Source organism: Saccopteryx bilineata, chromosome 3 (assembly GCF_036850765.1).
Source record: "Saccopteryx bilineata isolate mSacBil1 chromosome 3, mSacBil1_pri_phased_curated, whole genome shotgun sequence".
Taxonomy (NCBI): Eukaryota; Metazoa; Chordata; class Mammalia; order Chiroptera; family Emballonuridae; genus Saccopteryx; species Saccopteryx bilineata.
This window is the reverse complement of record NC_089492.1, coordinates 212,395,696-212,420,997: the sequence shown is the minus strand read 5'-3', so window position 1 is coordinate 212,420,997 and position 25,302 is coordinate 212,395,696. Positions and strand designations below refer to the sequence as shown.

At 37.6% G+C, this 25,302-nt stretch overlaps 1 protein-coding gene across 2 annotated transcripts in view; it reads left to right on the top strand.

The window, feature by feature from the left end:
• HS2ST1 (heparan sulfate 2-O-sulfotransferase 1) overlaps window positions 1-25,302 on the top strand; it is a 225,236-nt gene that overhangs the window by 23,070 nt on the left and 176,864 nt on the right. The gene's annotated exons all lie outside the window — the stretch shown is intronic.

Here is a 25,302-nt window from a genome sequence, read left to right as displayed (position 1 = left end):
AATTTGGCTAATTCAGTAACTGCTTATGAGTAAGTTTTTTGCAATCTTAGAACTAAGGAGTTGAGAATAATGTATGGGTAACTGATTAGTATCCACCTCACAGAAGTGTTTTATGGATTAATTGATTCTTAGTCTATGAAATGTCAAGACAGTATAAATGCAAGTTACTATTATGATAAACTAAAAGCTGCTTTGAAAAAGAAAGTAATTCAGCTGGTTGGAGAAACTTCCTATAAGGGAAAGACTGGATTTGAGTTTCTCTATGGTCTTTCATTCTGAATACTAATTAGTACTTGAACATATGTAAAACTTGTTTTTTTAAAAAGTATAGTTGTGAACTGTTTATGCAGATTAATTCAATTTGAATTTTTTTTGCCATATAAAATATGTAGGAGGGCTTCTTGAGGTTTGCTTACAGACTTGGTGTGTTCTTATTGGTAGGGATGAACAATTTTTGTCATTACCATTTGGACATTTATTTTCACTTAGGACAATGGTTAAATGTAAGTCTTTAGGAAAAATAAATATTTTCTACCCCGCTTATTTAGGGTACAGGCTAGTTGCAGCTATGCACAATAATTAGTTGTGGAAAGGTGTTTCCATTCCTACCAGTTATGTGGCCTATCTCTTTTACCTGATCAATTTACTGTGAGCTTGTTTTTATGTAGGGGAATTAATTTGTTTGGACTGATGTATGTTAAGATGATTTAGAAGAGAGTTACAGTATGTTCTCCCACAAAAAAAGTAAGACTACTGGCCCTGGCCGGTTGGCTCAGTGGTAGAGCGTCAGCCTGGCATGCAGAAGTCCCGGGTTCGATTCCGGTCAGGGCACACAGGAGAGGCGCCCATCTGCTTCTCCACCCCTCCCCCTCTCCTTCCTCTCTGTCTCTCTCTTCCCCTCCCACAGCCGAGGCTCCATTGGAGCAAAGATGGCCTGGGCGCTGGGGATGGCTCCTTGGCCTCTGCCCCAGGCGCTAGAGTGGCTCTGGTTGCAACAGAGCGACGCCCCGGAGGGGCAGAGCATCGCCCCCTGGTGGGCAGAGCGTAGCCCCCTGGTAGGCGTGCCGGGTGGATCCCAGTGGGGCGCATGCGGGAGTCTGTCTGACTGTCTCTCCCCGTTTCCAGCTTCAGAAAAATACAAAAAAAAAAAAAAAAAAAAAAGTAAGACTACTTAAGTTATTTATTTATTTATTTACTGACTCTATACCATGTATGTGTTTGTTTTCTCTTTTTGGAATGCTGAATTGGATTTATACAATTAGGATCTTCAGAGCCATGGTTCTCAGTCTTAATTGCTTGTTGGAATCACTCCAAAGTTTTCAAAAAGGCTAGTACAGTACCTGGATCCCATCCGCTCAAGATTGATTTGATTGGTCCCTAGATTGATTTGATTGATTGGGGGTGTGACTTGGGCCTCAGTTCCCTAGTGATTCTCTTGTACAGCTTAGGTTGAAAGTCTGTCTTCCAGAGACTCCGACTGAACCTACTTCAGTTCCAGTCACAGTAACGTTATTAGCTCCTAAAAGTTCTTATGATAGTTACAAGACTAATATATCATAAATATTTTAGATTATGTGCACCATGGTCACTGTAAAATGAGCATTGTTAATACTATTATATTTTGAAAGGCTTACAGGATAGGTAGAGAAATACTGTTTTCTTGGTTAGCTATATAACATATATTCAAGGGAATGATGTTTTGAAAATTCACCATTTGCATTGTATTCACTTTTCTCTCATTCTTATAACTGGAACAGAGATTTTTTTTTTTTTTAAAGATTTTATTCATTGATTTTAAAGAGTGGATAGAGAGAAAGAAAGGGGGTGGGGAGCGGGAAGCATCAGTTCCTAGCAGTTGCTTCTTATATGTGCCTGACAGGGTAAGCGCGGGGTTTCAAACCGGCGACCTCAGCATTCCAAGTCGACGCCTTATCCACTGCGCCACCACAGGCCAGGCAGGAACAGAGGTTTTTGAGGTTGTATGTGCAAATATTATTGAAATTTATTCATTACTCTAATAATTATTGTTTACTAAAGCTGCATCTTTAATAGTTTCTTTAGGTGACTTCACATGTTATTTTTAAATTCTGTAGGCTACGGTAGGAAGTCCAGTTATATTTAAACTGGTAATTAATATTCTACTCATTGTAATTTATGTCACTTGGAGACAGGCTGGCTGCTACCTACATATTTTAGCATATTAGGGCTTTTGAAAATTAAACCAAAATTCTTGTATGACTATTAAAAACACATTGTAAGGTAGAAAAGCTGCTCACGCTCTAACCAAAGGTTGTGACCCCAGCATTTGTAATCAGCTGTGGAACTGAGAAAAATGATTTGAAGGTTAATTTTAGAAGCATCTCCATGGACAGTTACTGATTCAGGCTGATTTTTGGCAAAGTCATAATCAGTTTGTATTTGGTGCAGGCCTGTTTTCTGGAATCTTTCCTGCTCTGTCTCTTGTGCTATGACACTGTTTCTCTCATTTACCTTCTATAAAGTACCTGGATTTACCTTCCTATGAAATGTATATTTCCAAACTATTTTTTTCTCCTCTTGCCCACAATTTTTCTTCTCCATAGAGTTTTCATTGGAGTAGGGTGTGGTGATGGTGGAACAAGAGACTGACAAAGCAGTTTATACCCTTTCCCCTAACTGTATACTTACCATATATAGTTTGTGTACCTACCACCTGGCTTTATTAAATATATATTAATATTCCACATTTATAACAACACAGCTATTTGAAAGCTTCTGACACTTCCAACTGAATTCATTTCCCTCCTTTTCTCAGCATAAGCAACTGCTGTATGGAGGTTATCTTTTCCAGGAATATTTCCATGAACCAAATCAATCTTTTAAGTAATAAATCAAAATGAGTGAAATTGGGGAAGGAAATGTTTATGAACAGAAACTGGATACTCCACTTAGTATTAATAGTGATAAAACCAGTTCTGCATCTAGATTTTTTTCATCCTTTTGTATCTGAGTGTTCAGTACTGATTGTTTAAAGACATTCCTGTTAAAAACTGTAAAAGCTGGAAAACCCAGGCTATAAGGGAACACAAAGGATTACTTCTGCTTTGTTAAAGTCTACTAAAGTGTGTCAAAATGTGATTATGGCTTGTTGACAAGGAACCATTGGATGAACAGAAGTCAGTGTTGATGAGACTAGGTTGTTGGCTGGAACAATGAGCAGTACCAGCACCACTGCAACCAGCCAGCTCTTCTATCTTTAGTAAATACCCTGTCAAATAAGAGATCAATCACTTTACATTTTAGATAATGACTAGAATTCAGGTAGACTTTAATTTAGAATGCACAGTTAAAATAGCTTATCATTGATCAGATTTTTGTGGTTCTTTATGGTATTTGGATCACATGAAAAGAGCTTAAGTAATGCTGAAGAGGGTGGTACAAAGATTGTAATTGATAAATCATTTTAGAGTTCAAAAATATAAAGAAAATTATTTCAGAAGTAATGAAAATATTTTGTATTATTCCTAAAAATATTAAGATTTTGGAGGACTATTCTTCTTGGGCAGTAATTTAGTTATTTATCGGTGGAAAATGAAAAGAATCTGTGTATGAAGTAGAGACAAAGGTTTCTACTTGAAGCTAAGGCAGTTAGTATCCTGTTTGCCTCCCACCCCTAACTTCCCATCTCTTTAAGAAGAAATAAGCTTTTCTTCATTGATAAGGTAAGGTGTTAGCATTATACTCAGTATATTTAAAACAACAGCAATAAAACAACCTTTTTCTTACTCTACTCTTCTGCCCTCAAATTAGTTTCCCTCTGATCTTTACCTCTATCAATAATTCCTTAATGTTTTAGTATCTGTTAGATTTGAAAATTCTAGGAGTCATCCTTGATTCATTTTTTTCCTTCATATATAGTCAATCACCAGACTTTCTAGGTTCTGCCTTTTTGTTTCTTCTAGGCTTATTTTAAACTTTACATTTTTGGAAAAGTTCTTAGTTTGTTAATCCTCTCATGAAAAATCTGTATAATCACCAGATAAAGTCACTGGAGAATCCTTACTCCATCTTTTTATTTTTTATTTTATTTTTTTTTTCATTTTTCTGAAGCTGGAAACAGGGAGAGACAGTCAGACAGACTCCCGCATGCGCCCGACCGGGATCCACCCGGCACGCCCACCATGGGGCGACGTTCTGCCCACCAGGGGGCGATGCTCTGCCCATCCTGGGCGTTGCCATGTTGCGACCAGAGCCACTCTAGCGCCTGAGGCAGAGGCCAAGGAGCCATCCCCAGCGCCCGGGCCATCTTTGCTCCAATGGAGCCTTGGCTGCGGGAGGGGAAGAGAGAGACAGAGAGGAAAGCGCGGCGGAGGGGTGGAGAAGCAAATGGGCGCTTCTCCTGTGTGCCCTGGCCGGGAATCGAACCCGGGTCCTCCGCACGCTAGGCCGACGCTCTACCGCTGAGCCAACCGGCCAGGGCCTTACTCCATCTTTTTGCCAGCACCAGCGTCTGCCTTTGCAGTCCCCCTGACTTTCTTCAGTCTGCTCTTGTGTTCTTGAGGTCCGTTTTTGAGGTCATTGTCTTCTCATATGGTCCATGTCTCACAGGTCTTCTTTTTTTTTTTTTTTTACAGAGACAGAGGGATAGACAGGGACAGACAAACAGGAACGGAGAGACGAGAAGCATCAATCATTAGTTTTTCGTCTCCGTGTTGCAACACCTTAATTGTTCATTGATTGCCTTCTCATACGTGCCTTGACTGCAGGCCTTCAGCAGACCGAGTAATCCCTTGCTGGAGCCAGCGACCTTGGGCTCAAGCTGGTGAGCTTTTGCTCAAACCAGATGAGCCCTCGCTCAAGCTGGCGACCTCGGGGTCTCGAACCTGGGTCTTCCGCATCCCAGTCCGACGCTCTATCCACTGCGCCACCGCCCGGTCAGGCAGGTCTTCATTTTTTTGTGTGTAATCTAAGTAATTATAAATCACTGCAAAGCCAGTTGTCTTGCCACCACCAAAATGGTTTCTGAGTCCAAACATAAAGATGACATCTTGTGTGGTCTTATTCACATTGGTTTTTTTTTTTCCCCAAAAAATTTCTGTCCTGGGTACTGTTGCCTTCCTAGGGTGAAGGACGTCAGTGACCATTTGTTTCCGCTGCAGTAGTCTTGTTGGTCATGAACTTCCTGGTCTGGGTAGTTAACTGTGTCATTCATGAATGTGGCCGATCTTCAAGCAGCGAGGGAAGAAAAGCTAAGCTTTACATTTTATAACAAATATGAGGTGTTCAAGTTATCTTTTAGCTTTAAAATACTGTGATGATCTTTAAGATCTATAATTACATATAGTGTTAAAGACTTGTTGAAGGAATATTTTTTTGAAGGAATATTAATAATAAATTTTTAACAAAAAGAACTGATCAGATTTATCTAACTAAAAGGACCCTAAAAGTTCAGAAAAAAACATTTAGAACTTTGTATTTAGTGTGGTATTTAGTATTAATATTACATATAAATCATTGAATATTTATTGATGTTGTTTAAATGTCTCATACTGAGCTCTGCATCTTTTTTTTCTGAAAAAAACCTTTGGATTTTTACTGAAGAAAGAAGAGAATTTAGCAACCACCATCTGGGCAAGTGGGATCCTCCAGCTCCTGAACCTGGTCCCCAAAGATAAACAATTTAATTCATAGACGGCTTCTTAGAATTTCAAAAGTTACTTTGAATGATTTTCTGTTATTTTTCTCCTTTGGGGATCATAAATTGTAGAGACCCTATAGCTTGGTATTATGCAAATACTATAAAATTAAGAAAAATATTTGATAGTGGAAAAGGATGTTTGGGAGACTGGATAGGAAGCATAAACAAAGTCTTGAGGACAGATAACTTTTGAGGATCTAACATTTGAGGTAAAGTGAGTGGTAAATTTGAGTATATAAATCAAAAAATGTTAAATGGCAGAATGATATAAAATTTTTTGACCTAGTGATTTAAAAAGTTAAGCATTGGTAAATTTGATGTGTTTTTCTAAATGGTTTCTTGATATTTAGATTATTTTTTTTAATGATGGAAAGCATATTTGCTTGTAGGCTATAAAGGCTATGCTGAGCCTTTGTCTCTACATAGCTATTTCTGTTCCTGAATCTGCATAGAACCATGAAAGATAACATTTTAAACTCTCCACCCATTTCTTTTTTTTCTTACAGTCATTAACTCCAAAATAGTCATGAAGCAACTCCTGTGTAAAGTGGACAGTGTGCTGTCTTTGCCTTGCTTTCATTACTAGTATCGCTTCAAAATGAAGATTTATTTCTTTGGCCTATTTCCAGTATTAAAACTGCTAACTTCTACTTTCTATGAAGTCAGCACCTGTTATCTCTTATAGCCTTCTACATTTACATGAGAGTTAATAATTTGTCTCCCTTGAGCACCAGCTGCAAGCACCAGGGGTCTGACTTTCTGAAAGGAATACGTGTTTGAAGTTCTCTTGAAGGAGAATGGAATTTGATCAAGGATTTTGAAACTGGGTAAGAATTTGACAGGGAGGATTCAGGCTGAGAGTACAACATGATCAAAGGTATGAAAATGCAGGTCCATTAAGTATATTGAACATATGAAGTATGATATGGTATGGTAAAAATGTACAACATTGTTAGGATATAGTGGGGGATAATACCATTGGGAAGATAGGGAAAATATTATGGAACTGAATGAGATCCAGGTCATTTAGTAATATTATCTACCATTTATTAAGTGCTTGCTGGGTGTCCCAAGTCTTTGTTAGATCCTGTATGAAATAATCTCATTTAGTTCTTACTAACAGTAGTTCTGTGTGTCAGATAATACCTTATGAAGAAGCTGGGGCTGAGGGAGGTTAAATAGGTTGATAAGACTCAAAGAGCTAATAAGTTAGATATGAATCTACATCTCCTTTAAAATATGTTGCCATCATAGCTAATTGAAGTTGCTTTGCAGTGACCTATAGATTTTATAAAAGAAATTTGTAACAGTCTTCAACCTGCTTCATAGACTGGGTGATTATTGTTTTATTGGACTGAGGGAAGAACCATGATTATTAGTGTACCAAGTTTTAGAATAACTTCAATTATAAATGCATTATTACAGGAACATAAACTAATGGCCCACAAAAGAAGACTGTTTATTTTGGATAACAAAATAACTTCCCAATATCTGAGGCTTTTTAAAAAACATAGAAAGCCTCTGGGCCAGATGCCCAAAGCTGTATGTTAAGGGAGATCTTTGTCATTCTGTCTAGTCCATAAGTATTTGAGAGTTTAGGTATCAGTAAAAAAAAAAATAAAAATCTGGTTTTACTAAATATGGTTACCTACCTTTTGGCTCCTTGAGTTTAGAACCGTTTTTGGGGAGGTGGGGAGAGACAGGAAGGGAGAGAGATGAAAAGCATCAACTCATAGTTGTGTCCCTTTAGTTGTTCATTGATTGCTTCTTATATGTGCCTTGACCAGGGGGTTCCAGTTGAGCTAGTGACCCCTTGCTCAAGCCAGCAACCTTGATCTCAAGCCAGTGACCTTTGGGCTCAAGCCATTGCTTGAGATCACATCAATGATCCTGTGCTGAAGCCAGCAACCTCGGGGTTTCAGACCTGGCACCTCAGCCTCCCAGGTTGATGCTCTATCCACTGCACCACAACCAGTCAGGCTGGAATCTCATTTTTATGTCCTTTAGTTTTTTTCTAGCTCGTTGTTTGTCTTGAAGGGATGTCAAACTGAAATATATTTGCTATTGTTGTAGAAGGTGAATATCTTCCATTGAACCACAGCAATTTTAGTAACTGGTAACAAGTGAATTTAAGAATTTCGGAGTTGAAGGGATCTTAGTAATTGTCTTCTTGTACAGGTAAGGCAAATGAAGCATGGAATAGATGACATGGCTGCAGTTCTTTATTCATTTAAGGCTGTTAGAACTACAACCAGGTCTAGAACTCATTTTACCAAATTGAATACCTCCAGTGTTTAATCAGAAGGTATGTGTAGACCACCACCATAACAGTAGAAGTCACTTGCTGGTTATGAGGCTGGACTCCTAAAGCAGAATCTAAGGGACTTTCACAAAATATATACATATACCAAAAACCACTTGGCTAAAATAGCCTTTCATACCAAGAGCATCTTTAATCAGTAAGCATAGGCGCTGTGGCTAGAAAACATGCAAAGTATTTTGCCTTTTGGAAACAGGTGTGTAGAAAACAGGTAGCTTAATAAGCTAATTAAAGATTGCACTGTAGATGGATATCGCAAAGTTAACCTTCCCAGTGTTCACAAAAGACATTTGATTGGTTTATCATCTATGTTCTGAAAACCTTAAGTAAAAATATTACACTTGTAAGACCTTATTTTCCATGATTATTATTTTGATTGATGTGCAGAGTTTGAGAATTTATTGCAAACCAACAAATTAACCTGCCATTGTTTCATGGGTATTGCTAAGAAGACATGATTTATCAGTATTTTTGCACCAATTACCTGAGCTTTATCTACTGTAAGGGCACACAAAGTGGCCTGGATGACACCTACAGACCTAGTGGGATGTGTTACTGAAGAGGAGACCTGGGTTTAGGGAGCACACATTTTTTGCTCTAGAGGAAGATACTATTTCTTTCTTCTGAGGCTATATTGTTTTTACAACTCCTTTTGAAGAGAAAGGTCTGGAGTAAAGAACAGTCAGTACTTCTGCTCTGTACAGGGCATGCAGAAATATGAGAGGCCAATGGAGAATTGTCTCCCTATAGGTATCATATTAAGCAAACTAAGCTATTGTTTATTCTCAATCTAAAACGGGTCGGGAACCTATGGCTCGTGAGCCAGATGTGGCTCTTTTGATGGCTGCATCTGGCTCGCAGACAAATCTTTTTTTTTTTTAAAGGAATCTTTGTGATTTTTTTTTTAATATTTTATTTTATTTTATTTTATTTATTTTTTTTTTTTTTTCATTTTTTCATTTTTCTGAAGCTGGAAACGGGGAGAGACAGTCAGACAGACTCCCGCATGCGCCCGACCGGGATCCACCCGGCACGCCCACCAGGGGCGACGCTCTGCCCACCAGGGGGCGATGCTCTGCCCATCCTGGGCGTCGCCATATTGCGACCAGAGCCACTCTAGCGCCTGAGGCAGAGGCCACAGAGCCATCCCCAGCGCCTGGGCCATCTCTGCTCCAATGGAGCCTTGGCTGCGGGAGGGGAAGAGAGAGACAGAGAGGAAAGTGTGCGGCGGAGGGGTGGAGAAGCAAATGGGCGCTTCTCCTGTGTGCCCTGGCCGGGAATCGAACCCGGGTCCTCCGCACGCTAGGCCGACGCTCTACTTTAATATTTTATTTTTAACTTTATTTAGGTTTTTTTTTTTGTTTGTTTGTTTGTTTTTGTTTTTTTTTAGAGAGAGAGAGAAGGGAGAGGAGCAGAAAGCATCAACTCTCATATGTGCCTTGACCAGGCAAGCCCAGGGTCTCGAACCAGCAACCTCAGTGTTCCCAGGTCGACACTTTATCCACTGCGCCACCACAGATCAGGTGACAAATCTTTAATAAAAAAAATAATAATAACGTTAAAAATATAAAACATTCTCATGTATTACAGTCCATTCATTTCCTACTGCTCATGTTTATGGTTGTGGGTGGCTGGAGCCAATCATAGCTGTCCTCCAGGACAACGCCAAATTTTTATTGGATAATGCGTGATGTACACGGGTCGTTGTATGGCTCTCACGAAATTACATTTTAAAATATGTGGCGTTCATGGCTCTCTCAGCCAAAAAGGTTCCCGACCCCTGATCTAAAGGAAACATGTTAAAAAACAAATGGTGTCAGGAGTGTGACCTTTGTGCACTTTGTTTTTATTTTGAAAAAAAACCTGTTGTTTGCATACATGCCTCTCTAAGTATAGTAACATGAGAGTTAACTTGCTTAGTTTTGATGAAGGCTGTACTAGTTAATAGAATTTAAAAAAATATTCAGATTCCTTTATGCCATAAAACACCATAGTCTTTTATCTCCCTCCCTCTTTTTACCTTAAAACATTTTCCTTTGTGTTGTTTTTATTTTGTGCCTGTCCTGAACCAGATCCCTTATGCTAGCTGGGTATATAGATATGAAAGATGTTATGTCCCATATTCAGAGTTGTTATATGCTAGGCATTTTGATGATTTAATCCACACACCAATTCTGTGCCATTTGAGGGAAGGAGACAGGGTAGGCTGAAGGCTTCAAGGGTGTTCCTGGTAGAGTGAACAGCATATACAAAGGATTGGGAGAAGACGGGGTAGACAAAGAAGGACATTCCAAGGAAAGCAGTGTACATGTGAAGGTCCAGAGGAGAAAAAGAATATAAAATTCTGAGTACTTCATGATACTAATATTAACCTATTTTTTAAACTAAAGTTTGAAATTTAAACTGTTGGGGCTTTTGCAGATTATACCATATCAGGGAGTGAAGGCCTGATTTTATTTATGTTGTGGTTGTGCTTATCATACATTAAATCTTCTATGTAGACTTTTAAAATTTCTTTCTTTCTTTTTTTTTTTTTTTTTTTTTTTTTGCTGAGGGAACAAAAGGGGGAGAAATATTTCAGTATATGTCTTTTAGTTTCAGTATAAAAGATATCATTTTTGGTGAGATTTCTTACACGTTTGTGGTTTAAAGCACTGTTTTTATTCTTGTATAGTTTTTCCAATAGTGGGTTTCAAAATAGCTTTATTTAACCAAACTTTTGTGTTTTCCTATTGACCAGAACTGTGTTGTTTTTCCTTTGAAAAACAGAAATTAAAGTTTTCCCTGTGCCACCTGTTTTTAATTAGAATAGTAAAGGTATAACTAATTTTTTAAAAATGCCTAACTTTTAGAGAGTCTTATTAACTTTTGGTTACCTCCAACTAATACTTTTACTTTGTTATTAAATATTTAGCATCTTAAAATACTGGTTCAATTAACAGTTTAATTTACCGCAGTTTTTCCAAATGTATTTTGTTAGAATTAGAACTCTGCTCTAATTATGTGGGTAATTTCATTACAAAACATTTTTCAAAAAAGGATACTTTGTTTATAGGGTCACAGTGAGGGTTAAATGAGAGTACATGTACAACACCTAATAAATAGTTGGCACATAGAAAGTTCTCAAATGATGGTTGTTACTCCTCTTGCCAAATTATTTTTATTCTTCTTGCCATATTATTTTTAAAAGCTGTTTAAATTTGTTAACATGTATACTTACCTGGCAAGGGAGATACCATGATCATAAGTTTGTTACATGTGTGTGCATTTAAGTGGCAGACTATGTCCAAAAGTGATTATAAAAATTTTAAATATGATTCTGTAAGCCTACACTGATCAATACAGTACCTTTAGCCACATGTGGGTATTTAAATTAAAATTAAGATTTCTGTTTCTTGGTCTTGCTAGCCACATTTCAAGTGCTTAATGGCTGCATGTGGCTAGCAGCAACTGTTGTGATGCTATAGAATGTTTTCATTGTTGCAGAAAGTTATAGTGAATAATGATGTTCCAGGTGGTGGTTTTCAATATTTATCTCTCAATTAGTAGAAACCTTTAGTCAAGAAATTTAAAGCTGAATCCCATATAGAAGGTAGTCAGATGCACAGCTCAGGAGATTTAAGAATTACTCCACTTACCCTCCCCATGGCCCCCAGACACAGGGCCTTATCCAAAGTTGGGAAGTGGTCAGTACTCTTTTTTTTAAATCAATGATAAATTTAGAAAGAATTATAGAAATATCTATAAATAGTGTAAGCACCACAGAAATTCCTTGAGATAAGATGCTGAAACCATTGGGTCAAAGATTTGAAACAGGTTATGGAGAAATCTCGCTAGCTTATCCAAAGGATCAAACTTAACATTATAGGATGAACTAATATTTCTTGATGTGATGCATTACAAAGAATAGTACAACTTCACTTATGTTGTTCTTCTGTCAGTTTTTTAAAGATGATAATTTAATGAAGAAACAATGAGGCAGCCCTGGCCATGTGGCTCAGTAGATAATCATCTTACCATGCTGAGGTCACAGGTTTGATCCTTGGTCAGGCGACATAAGAGAAACAATCAGAGTGCACAATTAAATGGAAAAACTAAGGGGAACAATGAGTTAGTACTTCTCTCTTTCTCTCTTCCTCTCTCAGACATCAAAGGAAAAATTATATTTATAAAAAAAGAATTAGACAAAGTCAAATAGAAAATCTACATAACAGTTGACTTGGAACCTTAAAAAATATTGGTATTATGAAAGACTAAGTAAATGGAGAAATTAAAGGAGACTAAGAGACATGGCAATTAACTGTTGTATCCTGGATTTTCATTGGGTCTTAGATTGGAGAGTGAAACCTAAAAACGGCATTATTGGGATGACTGGAGTAATGGAACATGGAAAATATATAATAATAATGGAAAATAGATTTTCTGAGTGTGCTAATTGTACTGTGCCTCATGAGGAAAATACCCATGCTCTTCAGTGGAAACATGTTGATATATTTAGAAATCAAATGTCATGATGCTGCAAGTAACTTTCAAATGCTTCAATCAAAAAAAAAATGTGGTATGTGTGTAAAGAGAGAAAGCAAACATGGCAAACTGTTAACAATTGGTCAGTCTAGGTTTCTTATTTTTTTGGAATGTTTTAAGATTTTTTTCACTCCCCTCCAAGAACCAATGGAATGAGCTAGATAAGTGTTTTTGTTGTACAGTGGTCCCTTGAGATACAAGCAGACCAACATATGAATTTTTAAGATATGAGCTGCTACTCTGTAACTTTGTTAGAAATACAAGTGAAATTCCGAGATATGAGTCGTAATTCAGGAAGGTACTGTTAGTTGGCTCACAGGTCCAGTATAGGCAGCACAACACCAGCATCTTGTCTTTCTCACGTGTTACCCGCAGAATCAAGTCAAATCTTGTGCTCTGTACTTGTTCTTGCATCATTTTTGCATTTTTTACTTTTTTTGTGTGCTATCATGGGGCTGTGAGAAGAAGAAGAGAAGGATGTCGATAGAAGTAAAGCAAGAAATAATAGAAAAACATGAGCGTGGTGTATGAGTGATTGAACTGGCAAGGCTGTACGACCGCAATACATCTACAATTTGTACCATCCTTAAACAAAAGGATGCCATCAAAAGCGCAAATCCAGTGAAAGGAACTACAATCTGTCCCAATTAAGGACAAATGTCCATGAAGAAATGGAGAAGCTTCTGCTGGTGTGGGTGAAAGAGAAAGAGCTGGCAGGAGATACAGTAACGGAGACTGTAATATGCGAAAAGGGACGTATTATTTATGGAGACTTGAAGAAGAAAGAACCATCAACCTCAAAAGAGGCAGCAGATGATACATTCAAGGTAAGTCACAGCTGGTTTGAAAATTTCAAGAAGAGATCTGGCATCCACTCGGTGGTGAGACATGGTGAAGCTGCATGTGCTGACGTTAAGGCAGCTGAGGAGTACATTGCATGTTTTGCTGCGCTTATCGCAAAGGAAGGCTGCATTCCCCAACAAGTGTTCAACTGTGATGAAACAGGATTGTTTTGGAAAAGAAAACCCCGGAGATCTTTCATCACCACAGAGGAGAAGAAACTGCCAGGCCATAAACCCATGAAGGACTGTCTGACCCTTGCATTGTGTGCAAATGCTAGTGGTGACTGTAAAGTAAAGCCACTGCTGGTGTATCATTCTGAAAATCCTCGAGCCTTTAAGACTCACAAGATTCTTACAGAAAAACTGCAGGTTATGTGGCGCGCCAATGCTAGGGCATGGGTTACGCGGCAGTTTTTTATTAAATGGGTAAATCTCATCTTTGGTCCTGCAGTGAAGAAATATCCTCAAGAAAATAAACTCCCGATGAAAGCTTTACTAATTCTTGAAAATGCTCCAGCCCACTCACCTGATGAGTTCAAATTCGTGAAAGTCCTCTACCTCCCACTCAACATGACTTCAGTCTTGCAACCTATGGATCAGCAGGTCATTTCCAACTTTAAAAAGCTTTACACAAAGCACTTGTTCTGCCACTGCTTTGAGGTGACTGAGAATACAAATCTAAGCCTTTAAGAGTTTTGGAAAGATCATTACAACATCATGATATGTTTACGCATTATTGACTTGGCATGGCAAGAAGTTACAAGAAGAACCTTGAACTCGGCATAGAAAAAGTTATGGCCTGATGTTGTTGCAGACAGGGACTTCAAAAGATTTGAACCAGAGACCAAAACCGAGGTAGAAGCATTGGAGGAGATTGTGTCCCTTGGAAAGTCGATGGGTCTGGAGGTAGATGAGGGTGACGTAAACGAGCTCGTTGAGGAACATGAGGAGGAACTCTCAACTGAGGAGTTGAAGGAGCTACAGATGATGCAACATACAGAGCTTCCTCAAGAGATTAGTAGTGAGAGGAAGTGATTTCTACAAGTGAAATTAAAGACATGCTGGCAATGTGGGAGAAGCTTTCAAGTTTCATTGAAAAATAAACACCCAGAAAAAGTTTCAACTGGTTGTGCTTCAGCACTTTTTAATGACACGTGTCACATTTCTGTAACATTTTAAAAGGCAGGCAAAAGCAAACCTGTTTGGATAGATTTTTATTCAAAAGTCCTGCAAGTGAAAGTGCCGAAAGTACAGCCAGAAAGGCAAAAACAGGTGATGATTAAGTGAAAAATATCTAATGTTAAGCTTAGGTTAAGTTTAAAGTTAAGAAAGTGCATTTTTTTTACAATTAAGTTTTTGTGGTGCCATTTTAAGTAAAGAAAGTGCAGTTTTAGTTTTGTTTAAAGAAAATGCGGTTTTAGTTTACATTTAGTGTTAAGAAAGTGCAGTTTTAGTTTACGTGTCTACAGTACCTGCATCCCTTCCTCCGCCATTCACATCTGTTAGCCTCACTCGTCTGTCTCCAAGGTAAGAATACAGTACTAAATAACACTTTTTTATTTTGTATATTCTGTTATACATTGGTAAAGTATACATGTGTGTTTCTTAATTAAAAATGTCTTTTTTCATAATTTAGAATGGTTTGGGGATGTTTCACAGGGCTGGAACAGATTAAATCTATTTCAGTTATTTTAAATGGGAGAAATTTGTTTATATACGAGTTGACTGACTTACGAGCTTGGTTACGGAATGAATTAAACTCATATCTCAAGGTACCACTGTACTTTCTTTCATCTTTTTTTTTTAAAGTTTGAAAATTTTCTCAATAAAATAATTTGACTTTGGGTGATGGACACACAACATAATCAACAATTCAAATGCTATAGAAATGTTTACCTGAAACCTATGTACTCTTATTGATCAATGTCACCCTATTAAATTTAATTTTAAAAAAAGTTGGCCTATAAGATGGGTTCCTTTTTCTGTCTGCTTAGCAGACAATTCCAGGAGGTGCCCCTTCACCTCCATGCTATATCATTGCAATGGAATGATTTGTCAAATTTCTGTTGCCCTTTTAAGAAAAGGTGGTGTTGAACTAAACCTTGGATAAGGACAGGGGTCCCCAAACTACGGCCCGCGGGGCCGCATGCGGCCCCCTGAGGCCATTTATCCGGCCCCTACCGCACTTCCAGAAGGAGCACTTCTTTCATTGGTGGTCAGTGAGAGGAACATAGTTCCCATTGAAATACTGGTCAGTTTGTTGATTTAAATTTACTTGTTCTTTATTTTAAATATTTTATTTGTTCCCGTTTTGTTTTTTTACTTTAAAATAAGATATGTGCAGTGTGTATAGGGATTTGTTCATAGTTTTTTTTATAGTCCGGCCCTCCAACAGTCTGAGGGACAGTGAACTGGCCCCCTGTGTAAAAAGTTTGGGGACCCCTGGATAAGGACTTGTAAGAGACTGAACGAACTACATAGTAGGAAGACAGGCATTTCAGGCAAGGAAACAACAACATAAGTAGAAGCATTTTAGTAGTTTATGTGATTTAATATTTGTTTTGGCAAGAATTTATTTACTGTAGATTATTCAGAGTTGTTCTTTTTTTATTTTTTATTTTTAAGTGAGAGGAAGTGAGACAGTTAGACTCCCACATGCACCCCAGCCAGGATCCACTTGGCAAACCCAGTTTGAAGCTGATGCTCTCTAATCAACCAAGCTATCTGGGGCCAAGGCTAGAACCAATCCAGCCACTCGCTACTGAAGTGGAGGAGGGAGAGAAGGGCAGAGAGAGGGGAAGAGAAACAGATGGTTGCTTCTCTTGAGTGCCCTGACTGGGAATCGAACCCAGAATGTCTGCATGCCAGGCTGACACTCTATCCACTGAGCCACCTGGTCAGGGCCCATTCCTTATTTTTATGGCAAATTGGAATGCATGGTAGAAGTATTTGAATATATCAGTTCTCTGAATAGCATTTCCCACTAACAGGTACTGTGAGTATCTCAACAGATAGGGAACACAGATAGACTCAACAGATAGGGAACACAGATAGACTCAATTAGGGATTGCCTGTTTCTGCCTTTTTAACATTTTGGTGACCACCTAGATTCATATATTTGTAGCAAATAATATCTTTTTAAGATTGTTGAATTGAAATTTTATAAAGATATTGATTTGATAATATCACCATGCACCTTATTAATGCATTGTTTATTGGCTGATCAAATTATTTAATTATACATTATTCAACCAATTATAAATATCTTGTATACTCTAAGCAGACAGTTTGAATTTTTTTTTTTCTCTAGGACACTGATAATTCACAAGTCAAATCCCTAGTCTGTTTTGTACTGCTTTTTTTTCTCGTGTATGTTACAGAGCATTTTTAAGTTTTCTCTATGAGCATTTCAGTGGAAAACAATATAAGAAAGGAAGAAAATTTTAGGATCAGGGTAAAAGGTATAAATTAGAATAGAATATCAAGTCTGCAGAAACGGTGAGAACATATGCTATTTTAGAGTTCATTTACCAAGGTTGAGCTGAAAATTTTTTTTATTGAGTTATAATTTACTCACAGTAAAATGTGTAAATCTGTAGTGTACAGCTTAATGAATTTGAGCTGGGAATTTGGTTCTGAGAGCTTCCTTCTGTCTAAGGCCAAAAATAAAACACACCAGTTCCTTGGAGGGGGCAAAACTTCCTAGTGCAATTTCTGAAAGCAAGTTCATGAATGGGGCCTCATGTAGAGAGCATTGAAAGCTGAGGTGTAATTTTTATTAGGAGTTAAGGCTAGGGAGCTAAATAAGTAATCTTTATATAAAAATATACCTATAGGCCCTGGCCCGTTGGCTCAGTGGTAGAGCATCGGCCTGGCGTGCAGGAGTCCCGGGTTCAATTCCCGGCCAGGGCACACAGGAGAAGCACCCATCTGCTTCTCTACTGCCCCCCCTCTCCTTCCTCTCTGTCTCTCTCTTCTCCTCCCGCAGCCAAGGCTCCATTGGAGCAAAGTTGGCCCGGGTGCTGAGGATGGCTCCATGACCTCTGCCTCAGGCGCTAGAATGGCTCTGGTTGCAATAGAGCGACACCCCAGATGGGCAGAGCATCGCCCCCTGGTGGGCATGCCAGGTGGATCCTGGTCGGGCGCGTGCGGGAGTCTGTCTGACTGCCTCCCTGTTTCCAACTTCAGAAAAATTCAAAAAAAAAATATATATGTATATATATATATTACATATGTATAAATACATGTTTCTATACATATTTATGTGTAGTATTATATATATTATATATGTCTATGGAATTTCTTTAAATCTCTTGATAAAAATTAGGCAGAGAAAGGGCTTTAGCAGCACATATTTTGGGTTAAGAACTAGGAATGAATCTATTTCCTTAAGTAATAATTTTCTGTCCTGAAGATTCAAGATTAAAAAAAAAGCTATTTGAATACAAGGCTGCTCCACATTCAGAGGGAATTAGGCCAGCAGAGACCCTACAGGAAAAGCCAGAATTTACTGAAGGAGCAGTCTGACTCAGTGCTGAAAAGGAATCTCTCAACTCTTCCAAGTTCTTTAAAACATAACACGGCCTACATAATTTAACTGAGACATAATTTTGAACAAATATTCTCAGTTGACCCTGTGGCTATAGAAAAATATCCGTATGTTCCCATTAAAATCTGATTTTGAGCAATGTGAACTTGCCTTAAAGGAACTGATGGTAAAAGAAATTTTTTCCCCTTGAGATTATTTCTCTGTGATGCCTTTATTTCCAGTCAGTTTCTGAAAGCCTATAGTTTACGTAGAAAGGATTGGCTTCTTTGAAGAGTGCCACTAAGACTTTTCCACCAGGAAAAAATACCACCTTGCGTTATGGTGCTTGGTACATCTCTATTGTAAATTATTTTGCATTTAGTAAGGTTCGCACTGCTCCATGATTTTCTCTCTTTAAACTTTGAGTAACATTTTCTTGTTAATTATATACAGATCCTTGCTAGTTGAATTTAAGGAATTTGGAAGTATATTCAGAAATTGTAAAACAGAACTTTTCTTTTGAATCTTTGGGCAGTAAAAATGCATTGTATTTAACATTGAAACAATTTACAGTTTTGTCATTTGAAATTACAGATGGTAATGTGGAAAGATCTACCACATTTGGCTCCTTATGTTAGGAAGGGGGATATATTAACCTAAATTAGCAAGGGAGTTGTGGACTCCAAATTGTCACAATATACAAAGTAAATTTTTAGGTAATGAGCAAATTTTTGAACAGTTAGAGTCTAAGTATTTTTAATAATTTTTTTGTCATCTTAAAGAGCAATGGCAAATTATTTTAAAATATATATCTGAGTTTTACTTGTTATTTAGATAGACTATTTAATTTGATTATTTAATCCTTACAAAAAACACTGAAGGGTAAGTAAGCAATCATCCTATTTTACAGAGAGGGAAACATGACTCCCATAGGAAAGATGGCCCACAGTCACACTTCTCAGAAGTGGTGGAATTAGGATTTAAACCTGGTCAATCTGACTCTTAACCACTGTTATACTTCTCAAAATCTAGACAATGAACAATATTGTGACATGTTACCTCCCATTCTGTTTCTAAAGCTGAATTGCCAAGATGTTTGCTCTTTTTTCCTTTACTTCTCTTTTTGTTTTCTAACTCCCAGTTTCTTCCTGTTCTAATAATAATAAAATCTAGAGAAAAGAGAAGAAGTGTGAAATTAAATATACTTGGGTTAAAACACCAAATCTATATACTAGCTGTGTGACCATGGGCAAGGTACTTATTTGAACTCTCTTTTAAAGAAAATTGTAATAATGGAGTTAGTTGATAACTCAAAAGTTTGTTGAAAAGATTACAAAGATACTAATTTTAAAGTATTAGAACCAATGCCTGGAGGATAATAGGGGTTTACAAATATGCAACCACTATTGCCTCCACATTTCTACCTGAAACACTAAATGTTTTATAGTTTTTTTCTTTTTATTTTTCTGAAGCTGGAAACGGGGAGAGACAGTCAGACAGACTCCCGCATGCGCCTGACCGGGATCCACCCGGCATGCCCACCAGGGCGAAGCTCTGCCCACCAGGGGGCGATGCTCTGCCCCTCCAGGGCGTCGCTCTGCCTCGACCAGAGCCACTCTAGCGCCTGGGGCAGAGGCCAAGGAGCCATCCCCAGCGCCCGGGCCATCTTTGCTCCAATGGAGCCTTGGCTACGGGAGGGGAAGAGAGAGACTGAGAGGAAGGGGGGGGGGTGGAGAAGCAAATGGGCGCTTCTCCTATGTGCCCTGGCTGGGAATTGAACCCAGGTCCCCCGCACTCCAGGCCGACACTCTACTGCTGAGCCAACTGGCCAGGGCCTGAATGTTTTATATTTTTATATGCTCATGATTTTATTAAGCATTTAAGGAAAAAATATGCCAATTATCTACATTTTTTTTCTTAGAGTGAAAGAGAGAAAGGGAAAGATGAGAAGCATCAACTTGTAGTTGCATCACTTTAATTATTCATTGATTTCTTCTTACACATGCCTTGACCAGGGCTCTCAAGCCTAGCCACTGTCTGCTTGCTCAAGCCATTGACTTTTGGGCTCAAGCTAGTGCTTGAGATCATATTGATGATCCTGCGCTCAAGCTGTCAATCTCGGGGTTTCAAACTGGGGACCTCAGTGTCCCAGGTTGGTGCTCTATCCACTGCGCCACCACCAGTCAGGCTACAATTTTTTCTAGAAAACAGAAGCAGAGGGAATACTTACTCGTACTCTAGGGCCAGTGTTACCCTAATATCAAACTAAATATAATAGAAGAAAAGAAAACTATAGACTAATGTCAGTTATGAACATAAATTCAAAATCCTCAATATCTGCAAATTGAATAAAAAATGTATAAAAAGAATAATATACCACCAAGTGGAATTTAGTCCAGGAGTGCAAGGTTGACTCAGCATTTAAAAAAACAGTGTAATTCATTACTAATAACTGGTAATAATATAATTTCTCTTATATTATTATATGATCATGTTATAGAGGCAGAAACATAATTTAACAAATTCTAGCCCCCATATATGATAAAAAAACTCAGGAAGCTAGAAATAAGGGAAACTTCCTCAACTTGATACAGTACATCTACAAAAAAACTTATGGCAAGCCCTGGTCAGATAGCTTGGTTGGTTGGAGCGTGTGGAGGTTGCCAGTTCAATTCCCTCGTCAGGGAACATACAGGAGAAACTTGATGTTCCTGTTTTTCTCTCTCCTTATCTGTATCCTCAAAAACAAACAACAACTACAAAAACTTATAGTAAGCATCATGCTTAATGGTGAGAAAGTAAACTCTTTCCTGTTAAGATTCTGAAAAAAGACGACGATTTCCCCTCTGACTACTACTCCTTTTCTACATTCTTCTGGAAGTCCAGGCTAATGAAATAGGACCAGAAAAAGAAATGAAAGATACACAGATTGGAAAGGAATAAATAAAACTTTGCTTATAAATAACATGATGGTAGAAAATTGCAAAGAATCAATGAAAAGTCTTCTGGATCTAATAAGCAATTAACAGTGAGTTTGCAAGATACAAAGTTAATGTTAAAAAGTACATTGTTTTCTTATCAAGAGGCAATGAACAACTGAAGTTTGATATTAAAAATGCAGTGCCATTTATATTAGCACAAAAAAATATGTATAAATCAAATTGGAATTTGAAATCTAAGTGTGGATGCCATTTACATTAGCACCAACATTTTTGAAATCCTTAATCTTAACATTTTGTAAAAGATATATATGAGGACAGTGACAAAATTCTGATAAAGAAATCAAAGGAGATCTAAGTAAACCAAGTTATTCAATGTTTGTTGATTAGAAGACTCAATATGGTTTAGCTGTCATTTCTTCCCACATTGATATGCAGATTTAATGTAATCCCAGTCTAAATCCCAGGGAGTTATTTTGTGTATATTGACACTCATTCTAAGTTTATGGAGAGGTAAAAGACCCAAAGTAGTCAACATAGTATGGAAAGAGAACAAAGTTAGAGGAACCTTAAATACATAAAATCTGTTTAATTAAAAAAAAAAATCTCTCTAGACTATACAAGCAATAAAATGAACTTTGGGTCCACCCAATAGTGTAAACAAAGCTTACAAATATATGTATAGTAAAGTTGAGTATGAGAAAGTAAGGCTAAAGAATTCATACAGTATGATGAAATTGTGCTGTTATTTAAGGGTGGATACATAGATGATAAAAATAGAGAAGCTAGGAAGTGATTACTAAAAATTAGGATAATTTCTATCTCTGTAGAAAAAGGAGAATCAAGGAAGAACGCTTAAGAGGTTTCTGGGGGTACTGGGAGAGTGCTATTTCCCATTTTGGTGGTAGGTTATAAGGGTATTTATAACTTTAAATTGTACATATAATTTTTCTTGAAATTTGTTTCTTATAGAAGTAAAATTCACGCCTGACCAGGCGGTGACGCAGTGGATAGAGCGTCGGACTGGAATGCCGAGGGCCCAGGTTGGAGACCCCGAGGTCCCCAGCTTGAGCACGGGCTCATCTGGTTTGAGCAGAAGCTCACCAGCTTGGACCCAAGGTCGCTGGCTCCAGCAAGGGGTTACTCGGTCTGCTGAAGGCCCGAGGTCAGGGCACATATGAGAAAGCAATCAATGAACAACTAAGGTGTCGCAATGTGCAACGAAAAACTAATGATTGATGCTTCTCATCTCTCCATTCCTGTCTGTCTGTACCTGTCTGTCGCTCTCTCTGACTCTCTCTCTGTCTCTGTAAAAAAAAAAAAAAAGAAATTTATATAGCATATAATTAATCATACAATTCAGTGTATTTATGTGTTTATAATGTTGTGCAAACAACAGTTCTCTCTAGTTTCAATTTTTTTTAATATCACCCCATATCCATTATGTGATCACTTCATTCTCCCCTTTCCTGCAACCTTTTTTGTAACTTTGAACCTGATTTTTGTCTCTATGGATTTACCTGTTCTGAACATATCAAATAAAAGGAATCATATGGTATGTGACCTTTTCTGTCTGACTTCTTTCACTTAGCATAATGTATCTAAGATTTATCCAGGTTGTGGCTTGTATTAGCACTTTGTTCTTTTTTATGGCTGAATAATGTTCTATTATATGTGTAGACTACAATATGTTCATCCATTTATTCATTAAGGAATATGTGGGTTTTCATCTTTTGGGAATTATGAATAATTCTACTGTAAACATTTTGTACATTTAGTTTTATGTACTATAGTAACTATAATGTATGTAAGGTATATATCACTATGAAAAGAGAAGGAAAAAGATCTCATTGGGACCATATGTATTATCAGCAGTGATGTGCTAAATACTGAAATACAAAAGTGAATTAAACATGGCTGTTACTCCCAAGAAATTTAAACATAATTCATCATGTAGAATTTTTTTGTGGCATTACAAAAGCAGTCATTTAGTAATGCACACTTTAATGACTCTCAGCATAGAGTTAGGGTATGATTGGTTAGAATATTAAGATCACTTGGATGTTGTGGCCAGTTAGACACTTGTGATTCCAAGTGAATTATAACTGAAAATCTCTGATTTCTTCTCTATCAAGGTTGTGATTCCCTCTACTTCTCAACCCCTAGAAAAAGGTGGTATTATAGAAATAGGTGGCTTTTCTGTATTTTTTTTTTAACAGGGACAGAGAGATAGAGGGACAGACAGGAACGAAGAGAGATGAGAAGCATCAATCATCAGTTTTTCGTTGTGAGACTTTTAGTTCATTGATTGCTTTCTCATATGTGCCTCGATCGTGATCGTGAGCCTTCAGCAGACGGAGTAACCCCTTGCTCGAGCCAGTGACCTTGGGTCCAAGCTGGTGAGCTTTCGCTCCAACCAGATGAGCCCGCATTCAAGCTGGCAACCTCGGGGTCTCGAACCTGGGTCCTCCGCATTGCAGTCTGATGCTCTATCTACTGTGCCACCTCCTGGTCAAGCTCTGTATTTATTTTTGAATAAAATGTAAAGGCTAAAATTTTAGCTTAAAACAAAGTCCTGGGAAATTTTGGGTATCTTCTGTATTTTTCTGACAAAAAGTCACAAAAAAATGTGTTAATTAAATATTAATGCTAAAATGTTTTTTAAAATACTCTAACCAAAATAATTCTTTCTTTGTAATGTTTTGAAAAATGATAAACAAGTGATGGTTCAGTGCCAGTTTGAGTGTTAAAGGTATATTATTGAGTTCCATTTACTGTTTTTATTGTTATATGGTTAGTAGCAGATATATATATATATTAATGACAGAAACTCCCACATGCTTAGAACACATGATGGATTTAAACTCACACTCGACCCTTCTGGAACATCATGTGTTTGTAGTATTACTGATAGTGCTTAGAAAGTACTAAGTGATATGATAACAAAGAATAGATGAGTCTGGGTTGTTTTTGAATTAATTTTCTTAACCTCAGCTTCATTAAAAGAATATTTTCTGCATTTTTCTGTGATGCAGTAAGACAAGGAAATAGCTAAGGAAATCAGGATGACTGGAAAATGAGTACAAGCAAGATGACTATTCAAGGTTATATTAATACACAAACCCTGACTCAAGTTTTGATTTGCCAATGGCCAATGAAAAGAGGGATTAAACTGTAAAATAAGAGATGTGATTTTTAAAATCTTTTTGCCAAGATACATATTGTTTATAAAAATAGTTGCTGATAATTGCCTGAATTGGAAAATCTAGCTTTTTTTTTCTCAAGTATTTTGTAGAAGAGGAATATGAAGTCCTAAACCCATTGCTAAAGGTAGTTAAGTTCTATAGTTTCAGTTTTAACATTATTTATTGTATATCATTGTGACATTTCATATTGTTTATACTTTGTATTATGCTGTTTGAGATTTTTAAAGACTATTTTATGCTAAAGTATTTTTTGAATTCCAAATCCACCTTTCAAGATTCATACTGTTTTTCTAGTTCAGCTGGGATTATTATTGTGGAAGATGGAGGCTTCAAGAAACTGTTCTAACTCCTGCCTTCCTATTTAGGAGAATTACCTTCTGCTTGCTAATGACTCTAATACTGGACTCTTCATCTATTGAGTGAACTTTTTTTGTACTAGGCACTTTTTTGACACTTTCTGGCTCTCTCTTTTTCCTTCAGCTGTCTCTTTGCTGGTTTATCTGTTTGGTTTCTTTCATTCATTAATCCCCTCTTTAGGAATGGCTTTTCTCCCAGATTACTCAGATCTCTGCAGGGTCTTTCCCGGCAGACAACCTCTTACTTATTAGCACAGTATTTTTCCAAATGTGGCTTTTCAGAATAGCTCCTTGCTGCCCTCTTCTGGTAGTGATATTAGGGTGTCATTGAGCATATTTTGGTCTTTAATATTTTGGGTAGACTAGTGGTTTTCAAGCCTTGTTGCACATTAGAACCACTTTGGGAGATTTAAAAAAAACTACCTGTGACTGGGCTTCTCTTGAGGATTCTGATGCAATTGATTTAGGGGGAGGGTTGAGGGAGAGTGTGCAGGGGTTTTTTTGTTTGTTTGTTTTTTAACTCCTTAGGTGATTAAAATCTCTAGCTGGTGATTAAAATCCTAACACCAAAATAGATGTCCCTTGGATTCCTGTAGAGCAGGGGTCGGAACCTATGGCTTGCGAGCCAGATGTGGCTCTTTTGATGGCTGCCTCTGGCTCACAGACAAATCTTTAATAAAAAAAAAATAACGTTAAAAATATAAAACATTCTCATGTATACAATCCATTCATTTCCTACCGCTCATGTTTATGGTTGCAGGTGGCTGGAGCCAATCACAGCTGTCCTCCGGGACAACACCAAATTTTTATTGGATAGTGCGTAAAGTACACAGGTCGTTGTATGGTTCTCACAGAATTACATTTTAAAATGTGTGGCGTTCATGGCTCTCTCAGCCAAAAAGGTTCCCGA